At 43.4% G+C, this 22,539-nt stretch overlaps 1 long non-coding RNA gene across 2 annotated transcripts in view; it reads left to right on the top strand.

The window, feature by feature from the left end:
- LOC119086996 overlaps positions 1-18,755 on the top strand; it is a 46,661-nt gene extending 27,906 nt beyond the window's left edge. For both annotated transcript variants that reach the window (XR_005090410.1, XR_005090411.1), the window contains exons 2-4: positions 2,019-2,109; positions 17,772-17,876; positions 18,174-18,755. This is a non-coding gene — a long non-coding RNA (uncharacterized LOC119086996). The remainder of the gene's footprint in view (positions 1-2,018; positions 2,110-17,771; positions 17,877-18,173) is intronic.
- Positions 18,756-22,539: the final 3,784 nt, after the last annotated feature.

The following is a 22,539-nucleotide window of genomic DNA, read 5'->3' as shown; positions in this document are numbered from 1 at the left end:
TGCATGCTGGGCAAGCGCTCTAGCACCTCAGTTTCCTTTTCCCTCTCCATTCCAGAATGTGGATAATTATGTCACTAACTGTTGGAGATGGGTAACAGCCCAGCCAGGAGCTGAATGACTGCCCTACTTTGAAAGTCCGCCAGAGGAAGGGCTGTAGTACCAATGTCACAGTGCTCTCACCCTTTCCTGGGTAGCCATTTCCCGCATTGCAGGTGCCAAGCAGAAGAAGGAGGCTGCCCTATTGACACGCACTGTCCCTAATCACCACCGCACTCAAACCTTACGCCATTCCTGTTCATTTCCTTGTGCTGTAATTGTAAATGAAAAGCAATATTGCAACACATCCAATTATAACCAGATTTTCATCCCCCAGGGCTCATTGAAGAGAAAAAAATGTATTTATGGCTGTGAGAAGCTATTAATCTCTGCAGTTACGGCTGTGCATGGCTCCGCAGCAGCTGCCAGATGGGAGCTCCCTCTCCTTTATCTTTCCAGAGACTCATGCCCTCGGGTCTCAGCAAATTAGGCTCTGGTGCTGGTTTCATGATCCAGTACCAGATCCACTGAGGTTAGGATCCACTGAGCAAGATTTCTTCTGCAGCCTCTTCATCATCCATCTTTGCTAGTTGGGATCTAGTTAGCACAAAACTCCTCCTTAGCAATCGGAAGTAGCATTTGTGGTGGGAACATCAAGAAGGCAAATTGCCCTTGAAAAATGGGGAAATGACTTATTCTATGGTTTGGGCTGGACAACTAATTTCTAATGCTTAATAAAAAATAAAGGACAAATGGGGGAGGGGCGGTGGCACACACCTTTAATCCCAGCACTTGAGAAGCACAGGCAAGTGGAGTTCCAGGAGACTGTCTAAAAATCAAAAAGAAGTAAGGACAAGTCACCTTTTTGTGTTCTTCCCTTTAAAAAAAAGAAGTCTTTTATTTTTAATTAAGAGTATGTGAGAATGTGCACATGAGTGCACATGCCCACAGTGGCCAGAAGAGGGCATCAGATTTGTGGGACTCTGGGCTTGTTCCAGAGTGCTGAGGTTTGAACTCTGGTCCCCATGTTCATGTAGCAAGGCCTCTTAACTGCTGAGCCGTGTTTCCAGATCCAGACTCCCACTCTACCCACTCACATCTCCTTCTGACAAAGGATTTCTAGTACATCTTTTCCATCTTCAAAGCAGATGCAAATGAAGGGCAGACAAATGTCTGCAAAATCACTGCCACAGTCTTGTGTAAGGTCACGTGCATGCTGTCGTCTTGCCACATTCTTCTGGTTGAAGCAAGTTGAAGGTCACAGCCATATGTAAGGGGAAGGACAGGATGTGGCTACCATAAGAATTCATCATTCATATTGTTAGCCATTAGTAACAAGGCTAACAAAAATATCAATGCTAGTATTTATTTTTGTATCTGTATTATTTACCTTTCTCTTTGCGGTGATAAAATGCCTGACAAAAGCAACTGAAAGGTTTATTTTGGCTTACAGTTTGAAAAGAGATACTGTCTGTTGTGGTGGGGAAAAGGCATGGTAACCATGGCAACCGAAGGGTCAGATGGCTGGTCACATTGCACCTACAGTCAGAAAGCAGAGAGGGGTGAATGCAGATGGTCACTGCTCTGTCATGTGTCCTCCTCCCCTGCCCCATCTCCAACAATGCCCTCACTGGGAGACACTTCGGGAAGGAGGCTGTTGGCTGTCCCTCATTCCCCTCAGGGACACTCTAATCAGGGTTCATTGTCTTAAGAACCATTGAGGCCAACAGCTCAGTGCACCTCCTTCCTTTGACCCCTTCTTGGGTCTCTTGAACCATGGAGGTTTGTGCTGTAGGAAGGCTTTCCTGGCCCCAGAGATTCATTCCACCCTGGAGGATTGACCCTGTTCAAATGGAGAGCTGACTGTGACCTCATCATGGTCAGCTTTCGCCCCACCTTGTCTAACTGGCCAGTGGGAAGGTGGTGATGAGCGTTTGAGGAGGGGGCTGCTGGAAGACTAATCTGGTTGTCACTTGTTACAGCTCCTCTTACTGACCCAGTACACTGTCAATCAAGACAAAGACCACAGAGATGAGAGAATGGAACTGGACTGCTATACACCCTGGACCAGAGGTGGGCTGGACACATCTACAGCATCAAACTCTGGCAGGATCTTTCTTGTAAAACCCCAAGTGCCTGTGTGTCTTACTTATTCTATCACCAATAACCCACAGCAACAAGAGCAATAAAGACAAGCCCCCAAACTGCTGAGAAACATCTCTGGCTTGAGAGATGGGGAAGATGCATATAAGGCGAGAAAGGGGTCAACCCCCACCCCTGAATCTCCACCAAAGGAGGCACCTTTGATATATTGATGAGAGACTGAACTTCAAATGAAAACCCCTATCAGAAGCCGCCTTGACAGTGTTCTTAGGTCAGGAGTGCCCACTGTCATGGGGACAGGACGTCATGAAGGTGGTTGAGTGGTCTCAGAGTAGGAAAACGTCAAGCTTCCTAAATCAACTAGAGTTGGCCCTTACTGCTTCTGAAAGGAGAGAACCTCAGTGTCCAACATACGACACTAACAGATGGCCTTGAGCCAAGATTTTCTTTCTTTTCCCTCTTCTTCCTCCCTTCTTTCCCTCCTCTCCCTCCCCTTTCTTCCCGTTCCTTTCCCTCCTCTTCCTCCTCTTCCTTTCCCTCCTCTTCCTCCTCCATTCTCCTCCTCTTCTTTCTTTGCTTCCTCACCCTCTTCTCCTTTCCCTCCCTCCTATCTATCTATCTATCATCTATCTATCTATCTATCTATCTATCTATCTATCTATCTATCTATCATCTATCATCTATTTACTCTATCTATCTATCTATCTATCTATCTATCTATCTATCTATCTATCTATGTTTTTTGATGCAGAGTAGATCCAAGAATTACCTTGAACTTCTGATTATCCTACTTCCATCTCCCAAGTGCAGGAATTACAGGTGTATGCCACTATGCCCAATTCGTATGGTGTTGTGGATGGAACTCAGGACTTCAGGTGTGCTGGGCAAACACTCTACCAACTGAACTACAGCTCCAGCCATGAAGCTGTGGTGGGATGGAAGACATTCACTAGCAGCCCAAGCCTCTGCCTGTGCAATCCAGTATCTAAACACACTTTGAATAGCATCTTTTTGGTTACTCTTGAAAAAGCTCAGAAATTCTAATTCTAGGTTTTTCATATCAGTTAAAGATGCTCTGAGTAGCAAATAATAGATTAAACATCACAACTTCTTTCAGGTGGCAAGAAGTGCAGAGGTCAGCAGAGGTCTGCTGTAACAAGAGCTGTGTGTTAACAATGCCCACACCTTGTTACACTGATCAAATGAATCGATCACAAAAGGTGTTTAAGTTCTTGTTTGTACCAGCACCGTGCCGCCCTGCCCACACTGGCACTGGCACCGTGCCACCCTGCCCGATGCTTGCTTGCTTTGTGCAGAGGCTGATTTGTTTTCTTTATAGCCTGTGTGGGGGGGGGAATTTACCTTCCTTGATCTCATCTTGGTTGCAGCCTTAGCTGGAGGCTCCTCAGACACTGCAGCACAGCACAGGCATCCAGAGGAAGGCTGTGTGGGAGCGGCCTGGAGTCCCCCGTCTGTCCTTAGCAGCAGTGTGCAGTTTCCTCACCCAGGGCTTCAGTGGCTTCAGTCTGCAATGGGAACAACCCTAGTCTCAGCCTTTTAGAGAGAGTAGGTGGACTTAAGGAGTTACTAATCATTTAGAGCAATAGCTTGCTGAAACTCCAGTCCACACAGGCTGTCAGCAGGAATGCCCTCAGGGCCTGGCTTGTGCCAGTTGCTGGGGAGACAGAAGAGATGTGCTCCTCAGCTGCATGGACCTGAGCTTCTGGCAGGAAGTGTCATTCAAGTCAGAAAAGAATACTTTGCTTAGAAAAATTCTGTTTGAAAAAAAGATGGAAACGCCAGGGCTGAACCCCAAGTCTACCCATGTGCTTAGAAAGACTTCTCTTGGTGGAGTTTGCTCAAAACCTCTTGCTGAGTAGGTAGACACATGCACACAGCTTCTGGCCATTCATGGAGGGGTGTGTGTGTGTGTGTGGTGTACACATGCACATGCTATGGAGCAAGTGGTTCTCTTGCTCTTCAGTGTGGGTGCTGGGATTGAACTTAGGTTTTCAGGCACATGCTTTTGTCTACTGAGCCATCTTGCTGGCACAGAGAGATCATGCTTAATGACCCAGAAATACATTGGTGTCTACTCTGAGTATAAATTTTTGCTTTAAGGAGGCACAGGAAAAGCAGATGTATCAAAACAAAACAGAATTCAAAAACAGCAGAAGAAAAGATGTCTGGTGTCTGTTGTGACCTTGTCTCTGTAACAAATTCTCAGAGTGGCTTCTCCAGGCTTGTCACTGCTCCTGCTCTGATGGGGAGGGAAGCCCAGGCTCTTCTTTCTCTCTTGCCACCTTTTCCCTACAGTGCTGCTTCGGTTGTCACCTTCCAGTGACAAATACGTCCCTGTGGGCACTGCATTCATTCAGTGAGTCCACCTAGGAAAGACTACAAATGAGGAACAGAGGTGAGAAGCAGGGAACACACACATAAAGGGAAAACCTGCCTTTGCACTGATGCCGGTGGTTTCCCCAGCTAGGTTCCGAGAGACAGCAAAACCAGACACATTCAACTCCGATAGCTACATACACCACAAAACGAGGTCACAGGTCCGCAGGAAAGGAACAAGGGAAGGTGCTCCCAGAGTGGACACTATGGACCACCAAATGTGATGTGAACTATGTGCCTGGATTCCGGCTACAGGATGCTGCAGATCCTTCTGGCTTGGCTTTGCTGTCTGTCCCCCAGCAAATTAAGGCTGAAGGGGAGGAGAGGCAGCTGCACAGTGATGCTGTGCAAGAAGAAAAAAGAACCCTAATACTTAAAACAAGCATAGCCAGCGAAGAGCCTTGACATTCGAGAAGTGGCAGAGGGGAGAACAGCGAACAGCTGCTACTTATGTGGCTGCTGACAGTAAATCTTGGTTCAAGGCATGAAAAAGTTGTCATGGCGGTCTGGGAGAGCAGCTGCAGTTCTCTGCTTTAGAGAGAAGAGAGCAGTGTGTGCGTGTGTGTGCCTGTGCGCGTGCGTGCGTGCGTGCGTGCATGCGTGTGCAGAGCTATGGCACCTACTGTATTCCCTCTGTTGCTCTGTTCCTGTCCCTAATGAATGAGTTGTTTTCTCTGCCCTGACTGTCCTGATCTGTATGTTAAAAGGCAGGATGAGGGAAGAGACAAATTATTTTCAGGTCAAGATGAACGCGTCCCCGCCACAGCTGCTCTTTGTTGTCTATTAGATGTTAACGCCTTCGTGCTGTACTAGGGGCACACCCCTATTCTGTGTATGTGTGTGTACATGTTTGTGTGTGGATGCACACATGTGGATGTGTTGGATGTCTTCCCCAGTCTCTCTCCACTTTAGTTTTTGAAACATGGTTTCTCAGGGAATCTGAAGCTTGCTAATTCATCTACAGTCTAGATGAATTCCCGACAGTCTACAGTCCAGATTTTGGACAGTCTCTGCCTACATAGTGCTGAGATTACAAGCCTGGACCACTGTGCCTGTTTGTTTGTTTTTTACATGGATTTTGGGGGCTTGAACTCAGGCTCACACTTGCTTTACCAATGGACCCAGCCCTCAACAGCTATATTAAACAAGTCTCTCATCTTACAGTAGTTTTAGGTTGGTAGATGTCACACAGAAAGCCCCACCACTTTCCCTATCAGCAAGATCTTCCATTCCCAGGGTACGTCTGTGCAAATGAAGCAATTGACATTGTTAAGCTGTGGTTAACCAAATTCCTTATTGTATTTAGATTTACCCAGTGTTTCTGTGAATATGGTTTTTACTCCTCTTCAGATGCATGATGCCACACTGCATGGAGTTGTCACCAACCCTTAGTCTCCTCAGGCCCGTGACATTCTCTCAATGTTTCTTTTATTTTCATGTTCTTTCCAGCCTTGCAGAGGACTCACCATCTGTATTTTAGACAATCTAGATAGTCAGCCTTATGGAGGTATAGTGAATTTTTCACATGCATGTAGTCTGATGGTTAGTGTTGGGTGTCAACTAGATTGGATTGAGAATCATCTGGGGCATTAAACATGACCCTGGGTGTGTCTGTGAGAGATCAGGAGGACTTTGACATCATCCACGATTAATGTACTGATGGACTCAGGTGTGAACAGACTGTTAAAGAGTTGGAATGGTAAAAGAGTAAAGTCCCTGGGATGTGTCCTTGGGGAACTACCTCTTGCTCTGGCTTTATTGTTACCAATCTACTATAGAGTGGCCTGTTCTTTCTGTTCCCTGCATACCATGATATGAGCTTCTCTGGTCTGCCACACCCTCCCCACCATGATGGATAAAGCCCTCTGGAGCTGTGAGCTGAATAAACCTTTCCTCCTCTTAAGATTTTATGTCAAGTATCCTGTTTCCACAGCAAGAGAGCTGATAACATGCACAGTCTATGGAGGCAGGGCTGCTACTAACCAGGCAAGTTCAAGTCTGTTTCTTGGACTCGAGGGGCAGGAGACCTCCAGGAGGGGTTGGGACCCAGGTTTTGGGATGCATACCCAAAACATCTGGAGTGAGGCCTGGGATTTGTATCCCCAACAAGTTTTCTCAGGTAATGCTACTGATGTGTTTACCACCCTGTGAGAGCCACAGTGTGAAGCCAACACCAAGAATAGAGTTAGTTTTAGATGAAAAAGATCCATTTGTACCATCTACCCAGATCATTTAACTTTTCAAGTGTAGATTTGAACTTGAACATGGAATGACTTTTCTTTCCTTCTTCCCACTGCCTTAAGCATTGCTGAGCTAGGCACGATCAAGTGTGATGGAAAGGTGTTTATGTCTTGGGCTTTGGAAAGGGGATAACATTTTCAGGCTGGCCTGCATCCCTTTCTATCCCATCTGAGTGGACTCTATATGTTGAGTAGGGCTTCCCCACTGTGCACAAAGTGAGCATCACATCCACACCTGGGAGCAGATTACCTTAGCCGGTATCCATGGCAGCTATTTGGAATGAACAGTATGGCAACATGTAGGAATACGCCCATGGTGATGGAGCTGTTGCCACTTCCCAATAGAAGGATGGAGGGGAGGGTCACCCCCTCTTGTACCCCCAGCTGTGCATGAACTTGGGGGGAATATTAGAGTATATAAGATGTGGAAGGTTAATTGTAAAGGGGTCTCCATGATGAAGCTTCTGTGGAGGACAGTCCTTGGAGCCTCCTAAAGGCTGATGAACAGACAGATCAGAACCCCAGTGATGTGGAGCATCTAGGATGTTTCAACTCCAGAGCCTAATTATCTCAGACCATCTTTAGCCCTCTCAACAGCCATTTATTGCCCTTATCTGTGTGTGAATTGACATTTTGTGGCCAATAACAATAAGTAAATCCCTTGGATTGTTCACATAGCTCTCACCAACTGAAAGCATGAGGGTACCATCAGATAGCGTCAGAGCTCCGATGGCCACACTGAGATTTTCCCACTTTTCTTTGACCTACCTACCTAATGCTTCTACCAATGTATCTGAGAAGTGTGTTGGTTTATGATTTCCTTTGTTCTGTTTCTATAAAACCTTTTAAAATCACTACCTTATTGCAACACAGAATATGGTATAACCTAAATTTGTGTTTCTGGGACACTCTCACTTATGGGCTGGACCCCCCCCCCCCCATCAATCACTAATTAAGAAAATGCTCCACAGGCTTGTCTACAGCCCAAAGTTAGGGAGGCATCTTCTCAACTGAGGGTCCCTTCTTTCTGATGACTCTAGCTTGTGCCGAGTTGACAAAACCAGCCAGCACAGATTCAAACTTGGTTCAGCTTTTAAAAACTGTTGAGATGTACTATCAGCTAAATCCAGATTTGGACTATTGGTTTGAGAATTAAGCCACACTGGGGACATGGGCCATGGCACCTCACTAGAGAAGACAGCCTCTAGCCATACTTAAACACTAAACGGCAAAGTAAACATGAGCCTCAATGCTATAGTCTCTAGTGACCTGGCCTTGACTGGAGCCACAGGTGAAAGGTCACTGTCCTATGCAAAGTAAGTGACCTGTGATGTGCCTTGTTTTCTGAAGCTGTTCACAGAGGAATCCATTAAACTTATGTTTATTCCTTTACAACATCTTGACCCTGGAACCATTTTAAATATTTATTTAAAATGACTTCACAGGGCTGGCAAAACGGCTTGGCAGGTAAAGATGCCTGCTGCCAAGCCTGATGACCAGAGTTCAATCCCCAGGACACACGGGGTAGAAGGAGAGCATTGATTTCCGAAAGTTGTCCTCTGCCCCCCACACTGTGCACAGTGGCACTTATGTGCCCACAGACACACCGTCTCTCCCTCTCACATAAGGAAATAAGATATGCAGTCTTTCACTGTGACCTTAAAATTTCCTGAAGCTCCTCTAAAGCCCTTGAAGAATTCATAACCTTAAGTACTCTCTATTAATGATTAATATTATTTCCAAGCTCACTTCCTATTTCATGTTTTGATTAGAAGCTTGGTCTGACTTCTAAGTCAGGGCTGATTCTCGATAAAATATGACACTATCTGCTTTCCTCTGTAGGCCTGTATCTCCCCTTCTTAATCATTTAAAACACTGCCAAACAATCACACATTTTCTCAAACAAAGAACAAATCATTACACACAAAGGCCCGGGGCCAGAGAACAGAATCCCGAGTGTGTTAGCATATTTAATCATTCCATTTCAGGAGGATAATCCGTTTTAGTGAGCCTGTGCTCACTCTCGTTTATTATTTTCCTTCCTTCAAAGGGCAGCTTGACTACTATTCTTCACAAGGCTTTGGGTATCACTCCCACTCTGGCTGATTTCACGGCTTTCAGGATTGCTTCTGTGTACTATGAGAAGGAAATAGGAGGATTATCTCGTAGAGATTGCTAATGGGGAGAAAGGGAGAGAAAGAAACACCCATGTTTCCAATGGGGCTTGAACCCAGGGCCTCCTGTGTGCTAGCCAAGTGCTCTATTGCTGAGCCACCTCCCCAGCTCTTGCTATTTTTGAGATGGGAGTTCACCACTCAGGCTGCCTTCAAACTCCTGATCTTCCCGCCTCAGCCTCCCAAGGGCTGGAATCTCAGGTGTGTGCTCCCATGCCTTGCTGCTCAAGGGTTTGACTCTCCTTCCCCTCCCCTTCCTCCTCCTTTTCCTTTTCCTTAGGCAAGATGTATAGTTTCTCTTCCCTGCTCCTGTAAAATCTTTAATTCATTAAGACAGTGAGGGAGAGGAAAGAACATGATCATAACATAGTGTATGAGAAAATTTAAATAATAATAAATTCAGAAAAGAGACTGGGGCTCTAGCAATGAGGACTCAGAGAGGGCTCTTGTAGGGACACCTGAGTCTCTGGTCTAACACTGAGGCAGAAGAGACACTGGCAAATTTTGAAATTAAAATTGTATTTTTTTTTTTGCAAGTAACAGAATCAATTTTCTCCTCATATGGTGGCTCAGCAGTCCCTGGAGTGGTACACACCAACACACAAACACACTCAGAGGGACACACACACACACACACACACACACACACACACACACACGAGAGAGAGAGAGAGAGAGAGAGAGAGAGAGAGAGAGAGAGAGAGAGAGAGAGAGACCAGGGGTAAGCAGTCAGAGCTGGTGTGTCAGTAACACAAAATTGTTTGGGACTTCATCTCTTCGAATTTCCATGCTCACTCCATGACTTCCATTCTCAAGATCACAGTCCAAGATGGCTGCCAGAGCACCAGTCCTTACATTTGCATTCTCTAATGCAGGAGGGTAAAGGGTGCTTCTTCCAGCCCAAGCAGTTCCTTTTAGTAGGCCAACCCCAGAAAGCACATGGAAAATGTCTACTAGACTGTGAGTGCTGTGCCTTCTCTAACTGAAGAGAGGCCCAGGAAGCAGCATCTGGAGAGAATGGGTGGAGACAAATGACTCCAGGGGTATGTGCCAGTGATCAGGGCTGCTGCTGCAGCCTCCTCCTTGGTGCACTGTAGATGCAGAATAAGGTTCTTGCCACTGTCCTGGGGGATGGCAGGGACATGTCAGAGACCTTCAGACCATAGGAAGAGGGCTTGGACTAGATATCTGGCAGGGTGGTGTGGGACAATCAAGCTAGGACTTCCTAAGTTTGCTGAGCTTATGGATTTACTCGGATGACCGCTAGTGATAGGCTGGATTCAGCTTCAATTAAATCATTTATTGCCTGGTGTGGTGGCACACACCTTTAATCCTACCATTGGGGAGGCAGAGGCAGGTGGATCTCTGAGATGGAGGCCAGCCTGGTCTACAGAGCAAGTTTCAGGATAGCCAGGACTACATAGAGAGACACTCTCAAAAACCAAACCAAACCAAACAACAACAAAAATCGCTTTTGTTTTTAGTTAGGCTGTATGGCCCAGTCCATTGTTTTTGTTATAAAAACACATCACAGAAGACCTGAGTGGTGTTTTTCTAGAATGATCCTATTTGCCTACAAGGCTTTTTGTTCTGTTCTTGTATCTCATACATGTCTGTTAACATGTCTCATACATGAATAACTGGCGGTGAGTGGGAGGTTTTTGTCCCCTGTGTTCTCATACCCGCTGTACTGGTAAGAACTTCATTTCTAAGCAATGGGAATTGGAGCTCAGTATTTTATTGGCTCTTTAGAAAGAATGGTGTATGTCTTAGGCTTTTTATTGCTGTAAAGAGACACCATGACCACAGCAACTTGTAAAAAGGAAAACATTTCATTGGGATGGCTTACTTACAGTTTCAGAGGTTCGGTTCATCACTATCATGGCAGAGGCATGGCAGCTGGGAGTATGGCAGTGTGCAGGCAGATGTGGTGCTGGAGCTGAGAGCCCTGTATCTTGACTCAGAGGCAACAGGAAGTCGCTGAGAAACTGGGTGGTATTCCAAGCATAGGAAACCTCAAAGCCCGTCCCCACAGTGACATACTTCCTCCAACAAGGCCATACCTACTCCAACAAAGCCACACTTCCTAATAGTGCCACTCTTTATGAGATTATGGGGGTCAATTACATTCAGACTACCACATTTCATTCCCTGATACCCAGAAGCATGTAACAATATCATAATGCAGAATGCATTTAGTCCAACTTCAAAAGTCCCCATAGTCTATCACAGTCTCAACAATGTTTTAAAGTTCAAAGTCTCTTCTTAGATTCATGCATCTCTTAACTGTAATCACCTACAAAATCAAAATCAAAACACAGATCAAATACTTCCAACACATATGGTACAGTACATACATTACTGACAGGAGCCATAAGCCTAAGTGACCCTTGATACACATGCTGCCATATTTGGGCTTCTCTCCTCTTTTTTTAGATCTAGGCCTTGCTTAAGTCTCCATAGCACCAGAACGTCTTCTCACAAATACCAGAACCTCTTCTCAGAAATCAGGTGACCGAGCTACAGTTAGGCAAGAGTAGATAGATAACCCTCAGAGCAACATTCCCTGCTAGCTGAACAACCCATGATTAAAGTCCTCTCCCTGCTTGCACCCCCCTTTGCCCCCATCTATATATGCCTAAAGAGGAAAATAAAATTTTGGGGCTTGATCAGACATCTTGTCTTGCTCTTATTCTTTGTGTCTCTTGTCCCCCACATTCGCCAGCCCTCCCTTTAGGTCCTGTTGAAGACCCCGCTGGCCGGGGCACATTACCATTCCAAAACATAGGGAAGGGAGCATAGTGAGGAAATACTGGACCAAAGCAAGACCAAAAACCAGCTGGGCAAACAAACTCCAAACTCTGCATCTCCATGTCTGATGTCAAAGTGCTCTTCAGATCTCCAACTCCTTTCAGCGTTGTTGACTGCAGCACACTTCTTTCTCTAAGGCTGGTTCCACTCCCTGTTAGCAGCTTTCCTCAGTAAGTATCCCACGGCTCTGGCATCTCCAACATCTTGGGTTCTCCAAGGCAATCCAGGCTTCAACTTCACAGTTTACACAATGACCTCTCTGGACCTCCATTCAGGGACATCCTGATACGTGCCTGGTCTCATTGGCTTTATTCCATAACTCCTTTCTTCTCTCCTTAACTCTAAACCCAGAATCACAAGGCTGAAATTGCCAAGTTCTACTTCTTACTGGGACTGGAACATGGTCCTCTCGTTCAATTACATCTTTACCAGCTTTCTGTCCTTCACTGCCTAAGCTTGGCTGTTCTGAAACTTGCTCTGTAGACCAAGCTGTCCTCAGACTTAGAGATCTGCCAGCCTCTGCCTTCCCAGTGCCAGGGATTGAAGATATACACCACCACACCCAGCTCTAAGCTTTTCTTTAGTTTCTTTCCACAAGTTGAAAACTTAGCTGGGTGGGATCTTGCCCTGAGGTCACCACTCCCTTTATTCCATTTCTTAATCCATTTAACTCTCTGAACACAAGATTTAGCTCCATTCCACTTCCTGATAATTTTTCTCCTCAAAATTTACTTTTTGTAATATACTCTGCTCAGCTTGCTCCTTTTCATTATAAATCTTGATCAGACTTGACACTAATATTCATACAACAGAGTCTATACTAGGCTGTTTTGAGATTTCCTCTGCCAATGGAATTAATCCAAAACTCTTCACTTTAGCCTCAGGCAGACTCTTTAGACAAGGGCAAAAGGCAGACACTTTCTTCACCAAAATATCGAAAGAATGATCTCTAGGCAATATATTAAAATTCTTCTCTGAAACCTCTGTCTTCCATGCTCCTACTAGTGTGGCCCATTAAACAGTGCTTAAAGCATTTCAAACCCAAAGTACCAAAGTCTACACTATTCCAAACAAAAGCATGGTCAGGCCTATCACAACAATACCCCAGTCTATGGCACCAACTTCTGCGTAGTTAGGGTTTTATTGCATTGAAGAGACACCATGACCACAGCAACTCTCATAAAAGAAAACATCTAATTGAGGGGGCTCACCTATAATTTCAGAAGTTTAGTCTGTTATCATCAGGACAGGGAACATGGTGACTTGCAGGCAGACATGCTGCTGGAGCTGAGTCTCCTACATCTTGCAGGCAACAGGAAGTCGACTGACACACTGGGCAGTGTTGCTAGCATAGAAAACCTCAAAGCCAGCCCCTACAGTGACACATTTCCTCCAAGGCCATACCCACTCCAACAAAGCCACACCTATGTGCCATTCCCTATGAGATTATGGGGGCCAATTGCATTCAAACTACCACAGTGTATGTTCACTGTTGTGATGGTTATAAAATATTTTCCTTTAAGTATATGTGGACTTTAATCACTCATCCTCTAGTATCTCTTCCTCCTCTTGCCTCCTACAAATCTCCCTCCCTTCCCTAAATATCCCAATTCTACTTTCATGCTACCTGTCTGTCTGTCTATTATCTATCTATCTATCTATCTATCTATCTATCTATCTATCTATCTATCTACCTACCTACTTACCTGCCTATCATCTCTCTGCATACTGGACATTTTGATGTCCACTCTAATTCTGGCACAGAGCATTCTGCTCCACCTCTCATTTCTGAGTCAGGCTGTTAGATGTTCAGCACATTTCCTTGGGTACCAGAAACCATGTATCCCCTTGTCTTCTTCCAATCACATCCATCTTCCCAGTCTTGAGATCTGCTTGGCATGACTTTGCTGTCTCTGTCTGCCTGTAAATCTGTGACAACCCTGCTCATGGTTGTCATTGTTCCCAGTGCACATGGCACATGCTCTGCCTGGAAACCTGATTCAGGCCTTGTATTTATGTCACTGGATCAGCTGGGGTCTCTTGACTTCTTAAGATTCCAAGCTCATCCCTTGATTTACAACACCTCAGGTCCAAAGCCCTTCCCAGGATACCTGTGCACTTTCAGACAGCTTACACTCTCTACTACTGATCTTCAAATACAGATTTTGTACATATTTTCTCTGATTTTTACCCAGTAACCTTATGTGAAGTTCTTACTGTCGTATTATACTAATTTAGAGGTGATTTTACTTGATCTACTAAGCATTGTTTATAAACAGTAGTGCTTTGTAACACTTTCTATAAAGGTTCAGAAGGTTATGTCTCTGTGTAACCGTAAGTTTCTCTGTCTCGCATGGCCCAGCTGTCCCACAGCCATTTATAAAACAATCACATTGAGGCTTATATTAATTACAAACTGTGTGGACTATGCCTTCAGTTTCTTGCTATCTAGCTCTTTCATCTTAAATTAACCCATTCCTATTAGTCTATATGCTGTCACGTGGCTGTGGCATTATTGGTCTGTTGGCATCTTGTTGCTCCTTTGGCGGTGGCTGGTGTCTCTCTCGACTCTGCCCTTCTCTATGTATCTCTGCTTGGATTTCCCACCTGGCTATAAGCTTTCTTGCCAAAACAGCATTATTTATTATCCAATGGGAGCTGCACATATTCACAGCATACAGAAAGATATCCCACAACACTTCCCCTTTTCTGTCTAATCAAAAAGGAAAGTTTTAACTTTAACATAGTAAAATTATATATAACAAAACAGTTATCAAGCAAAAATTACAGTTACAATAATTATTTATAGTTTATTTATATTTGGCAAAATTAAAGAAAATATTCTATCATCTATCCTATTTTTGTGAGTCTAAAGTTTTATATCTAATTTATCTTATATCATGACTAAGGAAAATTATAACTATCTAGTCTTCAACTCCATCAAAGACCCCAGAAGGATATAATATTACCTAAATAAATAGGAAGTGCATTGTAAACAACTTCTAAAATTCTAGAAATGACAGAGACATCTGGCTTCCTGGACAGTCACCCAAAGTTCCTCTGTAACGGAGCATCCATTTTCAGCCTACAAGCCTAGAGTCTCTGGAATAGTTTTCAGTGAACCAGGAAACTTTAAGGACTGTTCCACCCATTCTGGCAAAGTTCTTCAGTTGTTTCTCTCTGTGTCCTGTAGAATGTCTGGCAGTTTCTTCTGTGAAGCAGGAACCTGAAGGACCATCTCACCTTGCAAAGTTCAGTGGTTACCTTCCTTTGGGTCCTGCATGTTCAGTTTATACAGCATCCTGTCAAGCAGTTGAAGCAAGGACATCTTTACCCAGTGGCTAACTTTTGTCACAAAGAAAGCAAATTCCATAATGAGTTTCTTCAATGCCCATAATCCTCTTTGAAGTAATTGGTGCTGCCAGGAGCAGATGTATCTCATTGTCCAGAAAAGTCTAAGTTCTTAAAACATTTTAAATGCCATCATTCTGTAGGTCTTTGAAGTGTTTGAAGATTACCTACCTAATTGAAATATACCTTTGTATACCTAGAAAACTTAACTAACATGACTATAATTTGGATTATCATAGATGACTAATTATTAATCTGTGTTTCTTAAATATACATTACAATTTGAAATGAGTTGCATAAACATAATACCTTTAACAAGAGTAAAAATATACATACAGTATAACAAAATTAACTTTAAATTTGTATCAATAAACTAAAATCCATAGCAATGTAAAACATTTCAAACAACTTGTTGCTCTTTAAAAGTAAATCAATAATCTATACTTTCATCCTATTATATCTATATCCCCTTTTCTTTTTAGAAAGAGATTGCATTTATAATCAACCTCCTTTAAATAAAAATAAACATTTATAAACAATATTTTGGAAATTTGGACATAGCTTCCCATACTACCTCCTGCTGATTGGAGGCACTGGCAATCTTATGGGGATCCTGAGAAAATTAAGAATTATAGTTAAATTTTGGCTGTAGTAGATGTTGGATCATCTGGGCTATGATGTCGTCAAGGACCTTTTAGGAGATCTTGGTTGATCAAACCATATGAGCCTGGAAGCAATCCACAGGTTCTCATCTTCTGTGGAAACAAAAGGAGAACCTCTTTTCTAAAGCAATGTATCCTTAGACACAAATTCTGAAGTTAAGATACCTTTTATATATATATATATATATATATATATATGTGTGTGTGTGTGTGTGTGTGTGTATGTTTAACATATATAATATATATATGTGTGTGTGTGTGTTTAACTCAGCAACCTTTACAATCAAATGTCTCTCTGCAGTTAAAAATCCCAAAGACAATATCCAGTATCCAGATTCTTTGTGTAATTTTCATCTTTATGTGGCTTAATTTTTATATTAATTTTATTGTCTCTTTAAAGACTTTATTTTTTTTAACTATCTATTTATTTATATAATTGCCTACACTCCTTTTTCTCTCTCTTTCAAGCCTATGTACATTTTTAAACGCATTATAAGTTGTTTAGAGTTTTATTCCACCTGAATCTGTCTTAATGTGAATCTATAATCCTTTCTACCAGAAGAGATTTTAAACTGTTAAGTCAGCTCTGGCTGCTGACTCCACCCCCTCAGCTTCTTAACATGGCGGAGGTACATTACACCAGCTCTAGGAGCCACGCTCACCGACAACTCTGGGAAGCAGTGGTTCTATACCTCCATCAAGCAGTGTGTGGCCCAGAAACCTTTTTTTTTTGTACTAGTAAAAGCTAAATCTGCCATGCAGTGTCCTGCTTGGCTTGGAGACACCTCTGCGTACTGTGGTGGGAATCTGCCATGCTGTAGGTCAAGCCTATATGCTGAGGCGTTTCTGTATCACGGCTTGAATGAGAGACACAACTAGGAAGCTGTTCTTGGCTCCATTTTTGGAACTCTTTTTTAAAGCTTTCTTAGGTTTTAGGTGGAAATTCTTGCCCCATGTTGGAACGCCATTTGTAACCATAAGTTTCTCAGTCCTGCCAGGCCCCATGGTACAGCAGCCATTTATAAAATAATCACATTGAGGCTTATATTAATTACAAATTGTATGGCCTGTGGCTTCAGCTTCTTGCTAGCTAGTTCTTTCATCTTAAATTAACCCATTCCTATTAATCTATATGTTGCCACATGGCTGTGGCATTATTGGTCTGCTGGCATCTTGTTGCTCCTTTGGCGGCAGCTGGCGTCTCTCTCGACTCTGCCCTTCTTCTTTCTATATCTCTGCTTGGATTTCCCACCTGGCCATAAGCTTTCTTGCCATAGGCCAAAACAGCTTTATTTATTATCCAATGGGAGCCACACATATTCACAGCGTACAGAAAGACATCCCACAGCATCTCTGTCATCTTTCTTTCTCTATCATTTATCAATCTATTACCTACCTATGCATCCATGCATATATATATATATATATATATATATGTATGTATATCCATCTATCATCTATCTATTGATCAGCTATCATCTGTCTATCTATCTGCTTACCTGCCACCAATCAGTCAATAAATCAGCCACCAATCAACAAATAAATCAGTCATCTATCCATCATCTGTTTTTCTTCAGTGCTGGATATGTAACCAGGACCACTATATCACTGAAGAATACTCCTAACTAGAAAGCAAACACACAAACACACACACCACATGCACCACACATAAACACACACACACACACACACACACACACACAGTCAGGGTGACAGTGATGTACAGCTTCTGTTGTAATTACCCAGCTCTGCTGTTGCAAGGCAAAACAGTCACAGCCCATTGTTAAACAAATGGACATAGCTGTGCTTCAATAAAACTTTATTTACATAACAGACTGCAGGCCAGATTTGACTGGTTCTGGGTGATAGTGAGGACTCTGATAGGGAAGGAAGTTTTGAGTTTGGGCACATTAAATTTATACTTCCAGACAGCTGTTTTTCATTCTCTTATTTGTATTTTTTTTTTCTAATTTATTCTGAAAACTTGGAATTTTCAGGTATGCAAATCACATCTGCTTCTGAGGATTCCCCTCTTGTCCCTCAGCTCAACCAAGTCTAGTCTCGCCTTTGGCAGTCATCCTAGTCTGCTGAGGCCAAATGAGGTAAGATTCTGAAAAGATTCTTCCCACCTGGCTCACTCCCGACTCCCTGCTCATTTTTTGTCCTGCGCCTTCCTCTTGGTTAGTTAACTAAGGTTAATTGTCCTCTTGACTCCCCAGGGAGATGGGCTTCTGGGGAAGGTGGGAAGGCAAGCTCATATGGGTGCCTTCCCATGGAAGGGATCTTGACTCCATAAATGGAAAAGGGAGCTGAGCAGTCCCATGCATCCACTGCTTCCTGATTGTGGATGTAATGTGACCAGCTGCTGCAAGGCTTTGAACTGTACCTTTCTTCCTTAGGTGCTTTGTCAAAGTGTCCTGGGACAGCGGCAGAAGAGTGACTGCTCATCTGTGGTCACCCCGGTCCTCACTGCAATAATCTGGTCTGCTCTGCATATTTCGCTTATCCAGGTCTATTTTCCTTTAACACAGCGAGACAATCTTCTAACTTCTTTCTTGTCTCACTTCATCAACCACTTCTTGCTGGCCTACATTAAATAACAGTGGGAACAGCAGATGCTTTGGTGATGCTCAGACTTGGAAACAGCAGTTTAGTGGAGGAACAGTTTTCAAGGTTGTTGAAGTGAAAGTTTTCAACAATGTTGTAGGGCTAAGGGACCCACCTGGAGCCGGGAGCGTCTGGGTACAAACACTGCAGGAGGGCAGAGCTCATGACCTTCCTTAACACCAGTTCTCACAGCTCCATCACTGCAGGGTGTGTCCTGAGAGCTGTGCTTTAGGGACCTGTCACTAAGTCATCAGTGGCCTTGACCTAGGTTTTTTGACCTTGACATTTGACTTTCTGACCAATGTCTTGTTTGGAAAAAAATTTTTTTAAAAGATTTATTTTATTCATTATGTATACAGTGTTCTGCCTACATGTGTCCTTGCAGGCCAGAAGAGGGCACCAGATCTCATTACAAGTGGTTGTGAGCCACCACGTGGGTGCTGGGAATTGAACTCAGGACCTCTGGAAGAGCAGTCGGTGCTCTTAACCATTGAGCCATCTCTCCAGCCTCTTGTTTGGAAAATTTTAAGCAGAAGTCAGGGTGGTGCTTGCTGATGGAGACCTGGGGCAGTAAGAAGGCAGGAGAATGGTGGCTGTGGTAGGAGGCATGGAAAGAATCTCAGAGGATGAGTCACAGCAGACAGCCTTGATTTGTGATGTTTCCCAATTAAACCCCATACCTTTCTGGTACACAAAATGAAATATTGTATCATGGTAAGGAGTTATTTACTTTTACAAAGAATTTTTGTTCTAAAAATAAAAACAGTATAGAATGTCTTTTTGTTATCTGTGTCAGTGACATTTTCCTCTTTAAACCACCCTATTGTGAGCTGTTGTAGCAGAGTGTGCGTCTTAAGCTTTGGTTGCTGACGTAGTTGAAAGAAGGCATTTAAAGGAGGGCAGGCTGATTCTGGCGCCTGGTTTCAGGCCATGGCCGGGTAGTTCTACTGCTGCTACTGAACGCGGTGGTGCCGAGCTGCTCGTCTCAGGAGCACAGGGAGCAGAGAGGTGAGAGTTAAAAAGCATCCTCCTGCCCACACCCACGACCTACTGCCTCCCATTCTGGCTCCATGTCATGTTTCTCCCAACCTCCCTGGACTGCTGTCGTATTATGAATTCATGAAGGAATCAACCCATTAAGTTAGAGTCTTAGTCATTTCCCCCAAATCCCACCAGCTGTCAACCAAGCCCCCAGGATGGGAGCCTGTAGGGGACATTTTATGTTCACAGCATCAACAGTGTGCTTTGGGTGTCATTGAGGTAAACTCACCAGTGGTCACAGTGTGTAGCTACTGGCAGATTCTGCACTGCTGATATTTTATTTAGGAGTTTCTGCATGCATATTTGTATGGGAGAAAGAATGATCTGTTTTCTTCCATCCTATGTTATCTTTCTCAATTTCAGGAAAACACACACAAGAGCCAGCAGGTGAGATGGCTCAGCAGATAAAAGTATTTGGTGTGAATGTCTTATGGTCTAAATTTGATATCCTGTACTCACGGAAAGGTAAAAGAAGAGACTCAGCCCCATAAAGCTGTCCTCTGGCCTCCACATGTGCACCATGGCATGTACATGCCCTACTCACTAATAATAATAAATAACACAATTTTTAAAAGAAAAGAATACAGATTTGAAAACATGCACAAAGCATTTCCTCTCTTTTTGAAGAGCATTTCATTTGCCCTAAAGATGAAAATCAGCTTGGGAACGCACCCTGATACACTAGTTCGATAAGACATCCTATTCTGACAAGGATGGGCCTCCTATAGTCTGGGCAGATGAAGATCTGTACTCGGAGTGAGTGAGGTGCTTGAAATAAAACCCACGGGAGACTGTGAATCTCAGGCAAAGCTTTGCAAAAAGTTGATTCCATTTGTAAGCAGAGGCCAGGGAAAGGGTGTCAGCAGGGCATGGACACAATCGGATCTTAGGATGTGACAACCTCACACTGACTTCTTCATCATGGGAAAATCACTCCTTCTACACTTCAGCTTCTATGTGTATGTTTGTGATATATTTCATATATCATATTTTGTATAGGGTCTCACTGTGCTACCCTGGTTGGCCTGGAAATTGCTATGTAGACCAAGCTGGCCTTGAACTCATAGGTCACTGCCTTCTGAGTGCTGGGATTAAGTGTGTACTTCTATACCTAGCCATATTTGTAAGATACAGAAAAATAATCCATGTTATGTATTTTGAGTTCAAAGTCTGTGAAATACTTCTCTTAGCATCTGGCATGTCATAGCATTCATAGATAAAGGTGACGCTTTGGGGAGGTGCATATCAATATAGACAGTTATTTTTGTGTTTAAGCATTTGTAGTTCTTTCATAAAAAGCTCAAATGTTTTGGTGACATTGTTCCTAGACTCCCCTCCCACCACATGCATCCTAGAAACATACAAGTACATGTCTACATATCTAGGCCACATATATGATTTCTGGCTATTTATCTTATGTCTTGCCGTCATTTGTTCAGATTTAAATCTTTTTATTTGTTTGTGTGTCACATGCATACAGAGTCCTTAGTGACCAGAAGGGAGTATCAGAGCTTCGTGGAGCCACATGATAGGAGTTCTGGGGACCAAACCCGGAAGCTCTGTCAGAGCAGCAAGAGCTCTAACCACTAAATCTCCTTGCCATTCAATTCACCAGCTTTTGGAACTATTATTGATTCTCATTCTCCAATGGATTTTCTTTTTTAAACTATATTGTCTGCACACCATTTATGCTCTTTTCACACCATTATTTGTGAATTACTTTTAACTTGAGTTTGTTTGGAGGATAATATTTATCTTTGCAATCCAAGCCCAAATTGCATATTACAAATAGATTGTTTGCTGGAGAATTGACCCATGGTTTAAATTACCTCTGAAGTTGAATAGGATGATAATTGCGATGATTGTGTGAGATACCATTTTAGAAATTAAAAGTTGTATTTCTCTACTTCCCAGGTAGAATAAACAACAGGTCCCTGTGAGAGTGATTGTGTTTAATGGCTGTTTGCACAGTCTTCATGTGCTTCACATGCAATCATGAATTTATTTCATCTTGAACTAAGAAGGGAAGGTCAGAGATTGAAATACACACCCCTCCCACATGGCTGTCAATGTAATGCCTTGGTTTCTACAAACGCTGATTTTGCTTGACACTCAGTAAGCAACTTGTATTTATTTACTCATTTATTTTTTTTGTCGTATGTACCTGCATGTTTGGGTGCAAGTGTGTGTGTGCATGGAGTATATGAAGAGGTCAAAGGACACCCCAGTGTCACTCCTTAGGTGCTTTCCAACTTTTTGTCTGAGATGGTCTCTTATAGGCCTGGAACTCTATGATCTTCACACTAGCCTTTCTCTGCTTCCCAGCCCATCATGGGTTTTAGGGATCCAGTCTCAGGTCCTCAAAGGTTGCAAGGGAAGTGCTTTACTAACAGTCATGTCAGCTCACAATATGTGTGATGGGGAAATATACAGACATAGAACAGGTCTGCAACACATACACATTTCTAATGTCTTGGACCCAGCATTTTAAACTCCAAAAGCTCTGACTAGTTTCCAGCAGGCTTATATCGACTGCCCACTCCCCCTTTCAGCTCTACCTTCCCTATCCTCTACTTCCCCTTTATTCCTTTGCCTCTGGCTCCAAAGACCTTGATTTTCCTTAAGTCTTGCACTGACTGTTCTACTTAAATGCTTTTCTCCCAGACAGGCTCATGGCTCTGTCCTGCGGCTGGAAGGGAGGGTCCATGGCCAAACCTGGTGGTAGGTACTTCCTTATACTCTCATGAATTTTTGCTGTTTGGTTTTTCTGCAGATCATAGATATGTTTTTACATTTATTGTATTTGTTCATATAGTTAGTGAACTTCTAAACACACACACTAAACTGTCAGTTCCATGAAGTAGAGACTAGCTTGCCTTGCTCTGTTCCTTGTGCCTAGTAAAGTGCCTGATGTGCAGAATGTGGTCAGTGCATGTCGGTTGAATTAATGTGTGTAAGAACACCACACTCCACTGTATTATTTGTGTGTATGTGGTTCTGTGGATTATACCTAGAGCTCACCATGCTAGGCAAGCTCTCCAACACTGAGTTGCATTCCCATTCTAGAAATCCCTTTTGCTGAGTGATGAAATGATAATTGCAGAATCAGGTTTCCAG

The sequence above is a fragment of the Peromyscus leucopus genome, chromosome 8b (assembly GCF_004664715.2).
Source record: "Peromyscus leucopus breed LL Stock chromosome 8b, UCI_PerLeu_2.1, whole genome shotgun sequence".
NCBI classification, from domain to species: Eukaryota; Metazoa; Chordata; class Mammalia; order Rodentia; family Cricetidae; genus Peromyscus; species Peromyscus leucopus.
This window is presented reverse-complemented; position numbering and strand designations above follow the sequence as displayed.